We start from the raw sequence: 14,178 nt of genomic DNA on the forward strand, positions 1-14,178 counted from the left end.
AGTTTATCTTTCTTTTACAGGATTAGTTTTGAAACACTCCTTTTGCAGTAGATGCAAGTGGTCATTCGGAAAGCTATGAGGCCTGTGGTCGAAAAGGTAACATCTTCACATATAACCTAGAAAGAAGCGTTCTCAGCAACGACTTTGTGTTGTTTGCATTCAATTCACATAGTGGAACATTCCTTTTGTTACAGCAGCCACGAAACACTCTTTTTGTGTAATCTGCAATTGGACATTTGGAGACCTCTGAGGCCTGCTGTGGAAAACGAAATATCTTCACATAAAACCTAGAAAGATGCATTCTCAGAAACCACTTTGTGATGTGTGCCTTCAACTCTCAGGGTTGAACATTCCTTTTGTTACAGCAGTTTTGAAACACACCTTTTCTAGAATCTCCATGTGGATATTTGGACCACTTATAGCAATTTGATGGAAACGAGACATCCTCATACACAAAGGAGACAGAAGCATTCCCACAAACTCCTTTCTGATGTGTGATCTCAACTCACAGATGTGAACCTTACTTTTGGTAGAGCAGTTTTGAAACAACCTTTTCCTAGAATATGCAAGTGGACATTTGGAGCGATTGGAGGCCGGTTTTCGAAAGGAAATATCTTCACAAAACAAGTAGACATAAGCATTCTCTGAAACTTCTTTGTGGTGTGTGCATTCACCTCACAGATTTGAACATTCCTTTTGACAGGGAAGATTTGAAAGACTCTTTTTATAGCATCTGCAAGTGGATATTCGGACCGCTTATTGGAACTCGTTGGACACGGGACACCGTTGCAGAAAAACTAGACAGAAGCATTCTCACAAACTTCTGTGTGATGTGAGCATGCAGCTCACAGAGCTCAACTTTTCTTTTGATGGTGCAGTTTTGAAACACTCCTTTTCTACAATCTGCAAGTGGACATTTGGAGTGCCTTGAGGCCTGTGGTGGAAAGGAAATATCTTCACATAAAAACTAGGCAGAAGCATTCTCTGAAACTTCTTTCTCGTGCGTGCATTAAATTCACAGATTTGAGCATTCCTTTTGACAGAGAAGTTTCGAAACACTTTTTTGGTAGAATGTGCTCGTGGAAATTTGGACAGCTTACAGTAATTCGTTGGAAACGGGACATCTTCACACAAAAACAAGACAGAAGCATTCTGACAGACTTCTGTGGGATATATGCATTCAACGCACAGAGTTTAACCATTTTTTAAATGTAGCAGTTTTGAAACACTCTTTTTCTAGAATCTGCAAGTGGATATTTGGACCTGTTATAGGAATGCATTGGAAACGGGACACCCTCACACAAAAACTAGACAGAAGCATTCTCAGAAACTTCTTTGTGATGTGAGCATTCAGCTCACAGGGTTGAACCTTTCTTTTGATAGAGCAGTTTTGAAACACTCTTTTCCTAGAATCTGCAAGTGGACATTTGGAGTGCCTTGAGGCCTGTGGTGGAAAAGAAATATCTTCACATAAAAACTAGACAGAAGCATTCTCTGATACTTCTTTGTGGTGCGTGCATTAAATTCACAGAGTTGAACATTCCTTTTGACAGAGAAGTTTTGAAACACTTGTTTTGTGGAATCTGCAAGTGGAAATTTGGAAGGCTTATAGGAATTCGTTGGAAACGGGACACCTTCACACAAAAAATAGACAAGCACTCTGACAAACTTTTTTGTGATGTGTGCATTCAACTCACAGAGTTGAACCTTCGTTTGCATGTAGCCGTTTTGAAACACTCTTTTTGTAGAATCTGCAAGTGGATATTTGGACCGCTTAGAGGAATTCATTGGAAACGGGACACCCTCACACCAAAACTAGTCAGAAGCATTTTCACAAACTTCTGTGTTATGGGTGCATTCAACTCAAAGAGCTGAGCTCTTCTTTTGCTAGAGCAGTTTTGAAACACTGATTTTCTAGAATCTGCAAGTGGACATTTGGAGCGCTTTGAGGCCTGTGGTGCAAAGGAAATATCTTCACATAACAAGTAGACAGAAGTATTCTCTGAAACTTCTTTGTGGTGTGTGCATTCAGCTCACAGAGTTGAACATTCCTTTTGACAGAGAAGTTTTGAAACCCTCTTTTCATGGAATCTGCAAGTGGATATTTGGACCGCTGATAGGAATTCGTTGGAAACGGGACAGCCTCACACAAACACTAGACAGAAGCATTCTCACAAATGCTTCTGTGACGTGAGCATTCAGCTCACAGAGCTGAACCTTTCTTTTGATAAGGCAGTTTTGAAACACTCTTTTTCTAGAATCTGCAAGTGGACATTTGGAGCGCTTTTAGGCCTGTGGTGGAAAGGAAATATCTTCACTAAAAAACTAGACAGATGCATTTTCTGAAACTTCCTTGTGGTGCATGCAGTCACCCTCAGAGTTGAACATTCCTTTTGACTGAGAAGTTGTGAAACACTCTTTTTGTAGAAACTGCAAGTGGCAACTTGGACCGTTTACAGGAATTCATTGGAAACGGGACAAATTCTCACAAAAACTAGAGAAAAGCTTTCTCACAAACTTATCTGCGATGTGTGCATTCAACCCACAGAGTTTATCTTTCTTTTAAAGGATTAGTTTTGAAACACTCCTTTTGCAGTAGATGCAAGTGGTCATTCGGAAAGCTATGAGGCCTGTGGTCGAAAAGGTAACATCTTCACATATAACCTAGAAAGAAGCGTTCTCAGCAACGACTTTGTGTTGTTTGCATTCAATTCACATAGTGGAACATTCCTTTTGTTACAGCAGCCACGAAACACTCTTTTTGTGTAATCTGCAATTGGACATTTGGAGAGCTCTGAGGCCTGCTGTGGAAAACGAAATATCTTCACATAAAATCAAGAAAGAAGCATTCCCAGAAACCACTTTGTGATGTGTGCCTTCAACTCTCAGGGTTGAACATACCTTTTGTTACAGCAGTTTTGAAACACACCTTTTCTAGAATCTCCATGTGGATATTTGGACCACTTATAGCAATTTGATGGAAACGAGACATCCTCATACACAAAGGAGACAGAAGCATTCCCACAAACTCCTTTCTGATGTGTGATCTCAACTCACAGATGTGAACCTTACTTTTGGTAGAGCAGTTTTGAAACAACCTTTTCCTAGAATATGCAAGTGGACATTTGGAGCGATTGGAGGCCTGTTTTCGAAAGGAAATATCTTCACATAACAAGTAGACATAAGCATTCTCTGAAACTTCTTTGTGGTGTGTGCATTCACCTCACAGATTTGAACATTCCTTTTGACAGGGAAGTTTTGAAAGAGTCTTTTTATAGCATCTGCAAGTGGATATTCGGACCGCTTATTGGAACTCGTTGGACACGGGACACCGTCGCAGAAAAACTAGACAGAAGCATTCTCACAAACTTCTGTGTGATGTGAGCATGCAGCTCACAGAGCTCAAACTTTCTTTTGATGGTGCAGTTTTGAAACACTCCTTTTCTACAATCTGCAAGTGGACATTTGGAGCGCCTTGAGGCCTGTGGTGGAAAGGAAATATCTTCACATAAAAACTAGGCAGAAGCATTCTCTGAAACTTCTTTCTCGTGCGTGCATTAAATTCACAGATTTGAGCATTCCTTTTGACAGAGAAGTTTCGAAACACTTTTTTTGTAGAATGTGCTCGTGGAAATTTGGACCGCTTACAGTAATTCGTTGGATTCGGGACATCTTCACACAAAAACAAGACAGAAGCATTCTGACAGACTTCTGTGGGATATGTGCATTCAACTCACAGAGTTTAACCTTTTTTTAATGTAGCAGTTTTGAAACACTCTTTTTCTAGTATCAGCAAGAGGATATTTTGACCTGTTATAGGAATGCATTGGAAACGGGACACCCTCACACAAAAACTAGACAGAAGCATTCTCAGAAACTTCTCTGTGATGTGAGCATTCAGCTCTCAGAGTTGAACCTTTCTTTTGATAGAGCAGTTTTGAAACACTCTTTTTCTAGGATCTGCAAGTGGACATTTGGAGTGCCTTGAGGCCTGTGGTGGAAAAGAAATATCTTCACATAAAAACTAGACAGAAGCATTCTCTGAAACTTCTTTGTGGTGCGTGCATTAAATTCACAGAGTTGAACATTCCTTTTGACAGAGAAGTTTTGAAACACTTGTTTTGTGGAATCTGCAAGTGGAAATTTGGAAGGCTTATAGGAATTCGTTGGAAATCGGACACCTTCACACAAAAAATAGACAAGCACTCTGACAAACTTTTGTGTGATGTGTGCATTCAACTCACAGAGTTGAACCTTCGTTTGCATGTAGCCGTTTTGAAACACTCTTTTTGTAGAATCTGCAAGTGGATATTTGGACCGCTTATAGGAATTCATTGGAAACGGGACACCCTCACACAAAAACTAGTCAGAAGCATTTTCACAAACTTCTGTGTTATGGGTGCATTCAACTCAAAGAGCTGAGCTCTTCTTTTGCTAGAGCAGTTTTGAAACACTGATTTTCTAGAATCTGCAAGTGGACATTTGGAGCGCTTTGAGGCCTGTGGTGCAAAGGAAATATCTTCACATAACAAGTAGACAGAAGCATTCTCTGAAACTTCTTTGTGGTGAGTGCATTCAGCTCACAGAGTTGAACATTCCTTTTGACAGAGAAGTTTTGAAACCCTCTTTTCATGGAATCTGCAAGTGGATATTTGGACCGCTTATAGGAATTCGTTGGAAACGGACAGCCTCACACAAACACTAGACAGAAGCATTCTCACAAATGCTTCTGTGACGTGAGCATTCAGCTCACAGAGCTGAACCTTTCTTTTGATAAGGCAGTTTTGAAACACTCTTTTTCTAGAATCTGCAAGTGGACATTTGGAGCGCTTTTAGGCCTGTGGTGGAAAGGAAATATCTTCACTAAAAAACTAGACAGAGGCATTTTCTGAAACTTCCTTGTGGTGCATGCAGTCACCCTCAGAGTTGAACATTCCTTTTGACTGAGAAGTTGTGAAACACTCTTTTTGTAGAAACTGCAAGTGGCAACTTGGACCGTTTACAGGAATTCATTGGAAACGGGACAAATTCTCACTAAAACTAGAGAAAAGCTTTCTCACAAACTTATCTGCGATGTGTGCATTCAACTCACAGAGTTTATCTTTCTTTTACAGGATTAGTTTTGAAACACTCCTTTTGCAGTAGATGCAAGTGGTCATTCGGAAAGCTATGAGGCCTGTGGTCGAAAAGGTAACATCTTCACATATAACCTAGAAAGAAGCGTTCTCAGCAACGACTGTGTGTTGTTTGCATTCAATTCACATAGTGGAACATTCCTTTTGTTACAGCAGCCACGAAACACTCTTTTTGTGTAATCTGCAATTGGACATTTGGAGAGCTCTGAGGCCTGCTGTGGAAAACGAAATATCTTCACATAAAACCTAGAAAGAAGCATTCTCAGAAACCACTTTGTGATGTGTGCCTTCAACTCTCAGGGTTGAACATTCCTTTTGTTACAGCAGTTTTGAAACACACATTTTCTAGAATCTCCATGTGGATATTTGGACCACTTATAGCAATTTGATGGAAACGAGACATCCTCATACACAAAGGAGACAGAAGCATTCCCACAAACTCCTTTCTGATGTGTGATCTCAACTCACAGATGTGAACCTTACTTTTGGTAGAGCAGTTTTGAAACAACCTTTTCCTAGAATATGCAAGTGGACATTTGGAGCGATTGGAGGCCTGTTTTCGAAAGGAAATATCTTCACATAACAAGTAGACATAAGCATTCTCTGAAACTTCTTTGTGGTGTGTGCATTCACCTCACAGATTTGAACATTCCTTTTGACAGGGAAGTTTTGAAAGAGTCTTTTTATAGCATCTGCAAGTGGATATTCGGACCGCTTATTGGAACTCGTTGGACACGGGACACCGTCGCAGAAAAACTAGACAGAAGCATTCTCACAAACTTCTGTGTGATGTGAGCATGCAGCTCACAGAGCTCAAACTTTCTTTTGATGGTGCAGTTTTGAAACACTCCTTTTCTACAATCTGCAAGTGGACATTTGGAGCGCCTTGAGGCCTGTGGTGGAAAGGAAATATCTTCACATAAAAACTAGGCAGAAGCATTCTCTGAAACTTCTTTCTCGTGCGTGCATTAAATTCACAGATTTGAGCATTCCTTTTGACAGAGAAGTTTCGAAACACTTTTTTTGTAGAATGTGCTCGTGGAAATTTGGACCGCTTACAGTAATTCGTTGGATTCGGGACATCTTCACACAAAAACAAGACAGAAGCATTCTGACAGACTTCTGTGGGATATGTGCATTCAACTCACAGAGTTTAACCTTTTTTTAATGTAGCAGTTTTGAAACACTCTTTTTCTAGTATCAGCAAGAGGATATTTTGACCTGTTATAGGAATGCATTGGAAACGGGACACCCTCACACAAAAACTAGACAGAAGCATTCTCAGAAACTTCTCTGTGATGTGAGCATTCAGCTCTCAGAGTTGAACCTTTCTTTTGATAGAGCAGTTTTGAAACACTCTTTTTCTAGGATCTGCAAGTGGACATTTGGAGTGCCTTGAGGCCTGTGGTGGAAAAGAAATATCTTCACATAAAAACTAGACAGAAGCATTCTCTGAAACTTCTTTGTGGTGCGTGCATTAAATTCACAGAGTTGAACATTCCTTTTGACAGAGAAGTTTTGAAACACTTGTTTTGTGGAATCTGCAAGTGGAAATTTGGAAGGCTTATAGGAATTCGTTGGAAATCGGACACCTTCACACAAAAAATAGACAAGCACTCTGACAAACTTTTGTGTGATGTGTGCATTCAACTCACAGAGTTGAACCTTCGTTTGCATGTAGCCGTTTTGAAACACTCTTTTTGTAGAATCTGCAAGTGGATATTTGGACCGCTTATAGGAATTCATTGGAAACGGGACACCCTCACACAAAAACTAGTCAGAAGCATTTTCACAAACTTCTGTGTTATGGGTGCATTCAACTCAAAGAGCTGAGCTCTTCTTTTGCTAGAGCAGTTTTGAAACACTGATTTTCTACAATCTGCAAGTGGACATTTGGAGCGCTTTGAGGCCTGTGGTGCAAAGGAAATATCTTCACATAACAAGTAGACAGAAGCATTCTCTGAAACTTCTTTGTGGTGTGTGCATTCAGCTCACAGAGTTGAACATTCCTTTTGACAGAGAAGTTTTGAAATCCTCTTTTCATGGAATCTGCAAGTGGATGTTTGGACCGCTTATAGGAATTCGTTGGAAACGGGACAGCCTCACACAAACACTAGACAGAAGCATTCTCACAAATGCTTCTGTGACGTGAGCATTCAGCTCACAGAGCTGAACCTTTCTTTTGATAAGGCAGTTTTGAAACACTCTTTTTCTAGAATCTGCAAGTGGACATTTGGAGCGCTTTTAGGCCTGTGGTGGAAAGGAAATATCTTCACTAAAAAACTAGACAGATGCATTTTCTGAAACTTCCTTGTGGTGCATGCAGTCACCCTCAGAGTTGAACATTCCTCTTGACTGAGAAGTTGTGAAACACTCTTTTTGTAGAAACTGCAAGTGGCAACTTGGACCGTTTACAGGAATTCATTGGAAACGGGACAAATTCTCACAAAAACTAGAGAAAAGCTTTCTCACAAACTTATCTGCGATGTGTGCATTCAACTCACAGAGTTTATCTTTCTTTTACAGGATTAGTTTTGAAACACTCCTTTTGCAGTAGATGCAAGTGGTCATTCGGAAAGCTATGAGGCCTGTGGTCGAAAAGGTAACATCTTCACATATAACCTAGAAAGAAGCGTTCTCAGCAACGACTCTGTGTTGTTTGCATTCAATTCACATAGTGGAACATTCCTTTTGTTACAGCAGCCACGAAACACTCTTTTTGTGTGATCTGCAATTGGACATTTGGAGAGCTCTGAGGCCTGCTGTGGAAAACGAAATATCTTCACATAAAATCTAGAAAGAAGCATTCTCAGAAACCACTTTGTGATGTGTGCCTTCAACTCTCAGGGTTGAACATTCCTTTTGTTACAGCAGTTTTGAAACACACTTTTTCTAGAATCTCCATGTGGATATTTGGACCACTTATAACAATTTGATGGAAACGAGACATCCTCATACACAAAGGAGACAGAAGCATTCCCACAAACTCCTTTCTGATGTGTGATCTCAACTCACAGATGTGAACCTTACTTTTGGTAGAGCAGTTTTGAAACAACCTGTTCCTAGAATATGCAAGTGGACATTTGGAGCGATTGGAGGCCTGTTTTCGAAAGGAAATATCTTCACAAAACAAGTAGACATAAGCATTCTCTGAAACTTCTTTGTGGTGTGTGCATTCACGTCACAGATTTGAACATTCCTTTTGACAGGGAAGTTTTGAAAGACTCTTTTTATAGCATCTGCAAGTGGATATTCGTACCGCTTATTGGAACTCGTTGGACACGGGACACCGTCGCAGAAAAACTAGACAGAAGCATTCTCACAAACTTCTGTGTGATGTGAGCATGCAGCTCACAGAGCTCAACTTTTCTTTTGATGGTGCAGTTTTGAAACACTCCTTTTCTACAATCTGCAAGTGGACATTTGGAGTGCCTTGAGGCCTGTGGTGGAAAGGAAATATCTTCACATAAAAACTAGGCAGAAGCATTCTCTGAAACTTCTTTCTCGTGCGTGCATTAAATTCACAGATTTGAGCATTCCTTTTGACAGAGAAGTTTCGAAACACTTTTTTGGTAGAATGTGCTCGTGGAAATTTGGACAGCTTACAGTAATTCGTTGGAAACGGGACATCTTCACACAAAAACAAGACAGAAGCATTCTGACAGACTTCTGTGGGATATGTGCATTCAGCTCACAGAGTTTAACCTTTTTTTAAATGTAGCGGTTTTGAAACACTCTTTTTCTAGAATCTGCAAGTGGATATTTGGACCTGTTATAGGAATGCATTGGAAACGGGACACCCTCACACAAAAACTAGACAGAAGCATTCTCAGAAACTTCTCTGTGATGTGAGAATTCAGCTCACAGGGTTGAACCTTTCTTTTGATAGAGCAGTTTTGAAACACTCTTTTCCTAGAATCTGCAAGGGGACATTTGGAGTGCCTTGAGGCCTGTGGTGGAAAAGAAATATCTTCACATAAAAACTAGACAGAAGCATTCTCTGAAACTTCTTTGTGGTGCGTGTATTAAATTCACAGAGTTGAACATTCCTTTTGATAGAGAAGTTTTGAAACACTTGTTTTGTGGAATCTGCAAGTGGAAATTTGGAAGGCTTATAGGAATTCGTTGGAAACCGGACACCTTCACACAAAAAATAGACAAGCACTCTGACAAACTTTTGTGTGATGTGTGCATTCAACTCACAGAGTTGTACGTTCGTTTCCATGTAGCCGTTTTGAAACACTCTTTTTGTAGAATCTGCAAGTGGATATTTGGACCGCTTAGAGGAATTCATTGGAAACGGGACACCCTCACACCAAAACTAGTCAGAAACATTGTCACAAACTTCTGTGTTATGGGTGCATTCAACTCAAAGAGCTGAGCTCTTCTTTTGCTAGAGCAGTTTTGAAACACTGATTTTCTACAATCTGCAAGTGGACATTTGGAGCGATTTGAGGCCTGTGGTGCAAAGGAAATATCTTCACATAACAAGTAGACAGAAGCATTCTCTGAAACTTCTTTGTGGTGTGTGCATTCAGCTCACAGAGTTGAACATTCCTTTTGACAGAGAAGTTTTGAAACCCTCTTTTCATGGAATCTGCAAGTGGATATTTGGACCGCTTATAGGAATTCGTTGGAAACGGGACAGCCTCACACAAACACTAGACAGAAGCATTCTCACAAATGCTTCTGTGACGTGAGCATTCAGCTCACAGAGCTGAACCTTTCTTTTGATAAGGCAGTTTTGAAACACTCTTTTTCTAGAATCTGCAAGTGGACATTTGGAGCGCTTTTAGGCCTGTGGTGGAAAGGAAATATCTTCACTAAAAAACTAGACAGATGCATTTTCTGAAACTTCCTTGTGGTGCATGCAGTCACCCTCAGAGTTGAACATTCCTTTTGACTGAGAAGTTGTGAAACACTCTTTTTGTAGAAACTGCAAGTGGCAACTTGGACCGTTTACAGGAATTCATTGGAAACGGGACAAATTCTCATTAAAACAAGAGAAAAGCTTTCTCACAAACTTATCTGCGATGTGTGCATTCAACTCACTGAGTTTATCTTTCTTTTACAGGATTAGTTTTGAAACACTCCTTTTGCAGTAGATGCAAGTGGTCATTCGGAAAGCTATGAGGCCTGTGGTCGAAAAGGTAACATCTTCACATGTAACCTAGAAAGAAGCGTTCTCAGCAACGACTTTGTGTTGTTTGCATTCAATTCACATAGTGGAACATTCCTTTTGTTACAGCAGCCACGACACACTCTTTTTGTGTGATCTGCAATTGGACATTTGGAGAGCTCTGAGCCCTGCTGTGGAAAACGAAATATCTTCACATAAAACCTAGAAAGAAGCATTCTCAGAAACCACTTTGTGATGTGTGCCTTCAACTCTCAGGGTTGAACATTCCTTTTGTTACAGCAGTTTTGAAACACACTATTTCTAGAATCTCCATGTGGATATTTGGACCACTTATAGCAATTTGATGGAAACGAGACATCCTCATACACAAAGGAGACAGAAGCATTCCCACAAACTCCTTTCTGATGTGTGATCTCAACTCACAGTTGTGAACCTTACTTTTCGTAGAGCAGTTTTGAAACAACCTTTTCCTAGAATATGCAAGTGGACATTTGGAGCGATTGGAGGCCTGTTTTCGAAAGGAAATATCTTCACATAACAAGTAGACATAAGCATTCTCTGAAACTTCTTTGTGGTGTGTGCATTCACCTCACAGATTTGAACATTCCTTTTGACAGGGAAGTTTTGAAAGACTCTTTTTATAGCATCTGCAAGTGGATATTTGGACCGCTTATTGTAACTCGTTGGACACGGGACACCGTCGCAGAAAAACTAGACAGAAGCATTCTCACAAACTTCTGTGTGATGTGAGCATGCAGCTCACAATGCTCAACCTTTCTTTTGATGGTGCAGTTTTGAAACATTCCTTTTCTACAATCTGCAAGTGGACATTTGGAGCGCCTTGATGCCTGTGGTGGAAAGGAAATATCTTCACATAAAAACTAGGCAGAAGCATTCTCTGAAACTTCTTTCTCGTGCGTGCATTAAATTCACAGATTTGAGCATTCCTTTTGACAGAGAAGTTTCGAAACACTTTTTTTGTAGAATGTGCTCGTGGAAATTTGGACCGCTTACAGTAATTCGTTGGAAACGGGACATCTTCACACAAAAACAAGACAGAACAATTCTGACAGACTTCTGTGGGATATGTGCATTCAACTCACAGAGTTTAACCTCTTTTTAAATGTAGCAGTTTGAAACACTCTTTTTGTAGTATCAGCAAGTGGATATTTGGACCTGTTTTTTAGGAATGCATTGGAAACGGGACACCCTCACACAAAAACTAGACAGAAGCATTCTCAGAAACTTCTCTGTGATGTGAGCATTCAGCTCACAGAGTTGAACCTTTCTCTTGACAGAGCAGTTTTGAAACACTCTTTTTCTAGAATCTGCAAGTGGACTTTTGGAGTGCCTTGAGGCCTGTGGTGGAAAAGGAATATCTTCACATAAAAACTAGACAGAAGCATTCTCTGAAACTTCTTTGTGGTGCGTGCATTAAATTCACAGAGTTGAACATTCCTTTTGACAGAGAAGTTTTGAAACACTTGTTTTGTGGAATCTGCAAGTGAAAATTTGGAAGGCTTATAGGAATTCGTTGGAAATCGGACACCTTCACACAAAAAATGGACAAGCACTCTGACAAACTTTTGTGTGATGTGTGCATTCAACTCATAGAGTTGAACCTTCGTTTGCATGTAGCCGTTTTGAAACACTCTTTTTGTAGAATCTGCAAGTGGATATTTGGACCGCTTATAGGAATTCATTGGAAACGGGACACCCTCACACAAAAACTAGTCAGAAGCATTTTCACAAACTTCTGTGTTATGGGTGCATTCAACTCAAAGAGCTGAGCTCTTCTTTTGCTAGAGCAGTTTTGAAACACTGATTTTCTACAATCTGCAAGTGGACATTTGGAGCGCTTTGAGGCCTGTGGTGCAAAGGAAATATCTTCACATAACAAGTAGACAGAAGCATTCTCTGAAACTTCTTTGTGGTGTGTGCATTCAGCTCACAGAGTTGAACATTCCTTTTGACAGAGAAGTTTTGAAACCCTCTTTTCATGGAATCTGCAAGTGGATATTTGGACCGCTTATGGGAATTCGTTGGAAACAGGACAGCCTCACGCAAACACTAGACAGAAGCATTCTCACAAATGCTTCTGTGACGTGAGCATTCAGCTCACAGAGCTGAACCTTTCTTTTGATAAGGCAGTTTTGAAACACTCTTTTTCTAGAATCTGCAAGTGGACATTTGGAGCGCTTTTAGGCCTGTGGTGGAAAGGAAATATCTTCACTAAAAAACTAGACAGATGCATTTTCTGAAACTTCCTTGTGGTGCATGCAGTCACCCTCAGAGTTGAACATTCCTTTTGACTGAGAAGTTGTGAAACACTCTTTTTGTAGAAACTGCAAGTGGCAACTTGGACCGTTTACAGGAATTCATTGGAAACGGGACAAATTCTCACTAAAACTAGAGAAAAGCTTTCTCACAAAGTTATCTGCGATGTGTGCATTCAACTCACTGAGTTTATCTTTCTTTTACAGGATTAGTTTTGAAACACTCCTTTTGCAGTAGATGCAAGTGGTCATTCGGAAAGCTATGAGGCCTGTGGTCGAAAAGGTAACATCTTCACATATAACCTAGAAAGAAGCGTTCTCAGCAACGACTTTGTGTTGTTTGCATTCAATTCACATAGTGGAACATTCCTTTTGTTACAGCAGCCACGAAACACTCTTTTTGTGTAATCTGCAATTGGACATTTGGAGACCTCTGAGGCCTGCTGTGGAAAACGAAATATCTTCACATAAAACCTAGAAAGATGCATTCTCAGAAACCACTTTGTGATGTGTGCCTTCAACTCTCAGGGTTGAACATTCCTTTTGTTACAGCAGTTTTGAAACACACCTTTTCTAGAATCTCCATGTGGATATTTGGACCACTTATAGCAATTTGATGGAAACGAGACATCCTCATACACAAAGGAGACAGAAGCATTCCCACAAACTCCTTTCTGATGTGTGATCTCAACTCACAGATGTGAACCTTACTTTTGGTAGAGCAGTTTTGAAACAACCTTTTCCTAGAATATGCAAGTGGACATTTGGAGCGATTGGAGGCCGGTTTTCGAAAGGAAATATCTTCACAAAACAAGTAGACATAAGCATTCTCTGAAACTTCTTTGTGGTGTGTGCATTCACCTCACAGATTTGAACATTCCTTTTGACAGGGAAGATTTGAAAGACTCTTTTTATAGCATCTGCAAGTGGATATTCGGACCGCTTATTGGAACTCGTTGGACACGGGACACCGTTGCAGAAAAACTAGACAGAAGCATTCTCACAAACTTCTGTGTGATGTGAGCATGCAGCTCACAGAGCTCAACTTTTCTTTTGATGGTGCAGTTTTGAAACACTCCTTTTCTACAATCTGCAAGTGGACATTTGGAGTGCCTTGAGGCCTGTGGTGGAAAGGAAATATCTTCACATAAAAACTAGGCAGAAGCATTCTCTGAAACTTCTTTCTCGTGCGTGCATTAAATTCACAGATTTGAGCATTCCTTTTGACAGAGAAGTTTCGAAACACTTTTTTGGTAGAATGTGCTCGTGGAAATTTGGACAGCTTACAGTAATTCGTTGGAAACGGGACATCTTCACACAAAAACAAGACAGAAGCATTCTGACAGACTTCTGTGGGATATATGCATTCAACGCACAGAGTTTAACCATTTTTTAAATGTAGCAGTTTTGAAACACTCTTTTTCTAGAATCTGCAAGTGGATATTTGGACCTGTTATAGGAATGCATTGGAAACGGGACACCCTCACACAAAAACTAGACAGAAGCATTCTCAGAAACTTCTTTGTGATGTGAGCATTCAGCTCACAGGGTTGAACCTTTCTTTTGATAGAGCAGTTTTGAAACACTCTTTTCCTAGAATCTGCAAGTGGACATTTGGAGTGCCTTG

Source organism: Pongo pygmaeus, chromosome 18 (assembly GCF_028885625.2).
Source record: "Pongo pygmaeus isolate AG05252 chromosome 18, NHGRI_mPonPyg2-v2.0_pri, whole genome shotgun sequence".
Lineage (NCBI taxonomy): Eukaryota > Metazoa > Chordata > Mammalia > Primates > Hominidae > Pongo > Pongo pygmaeus.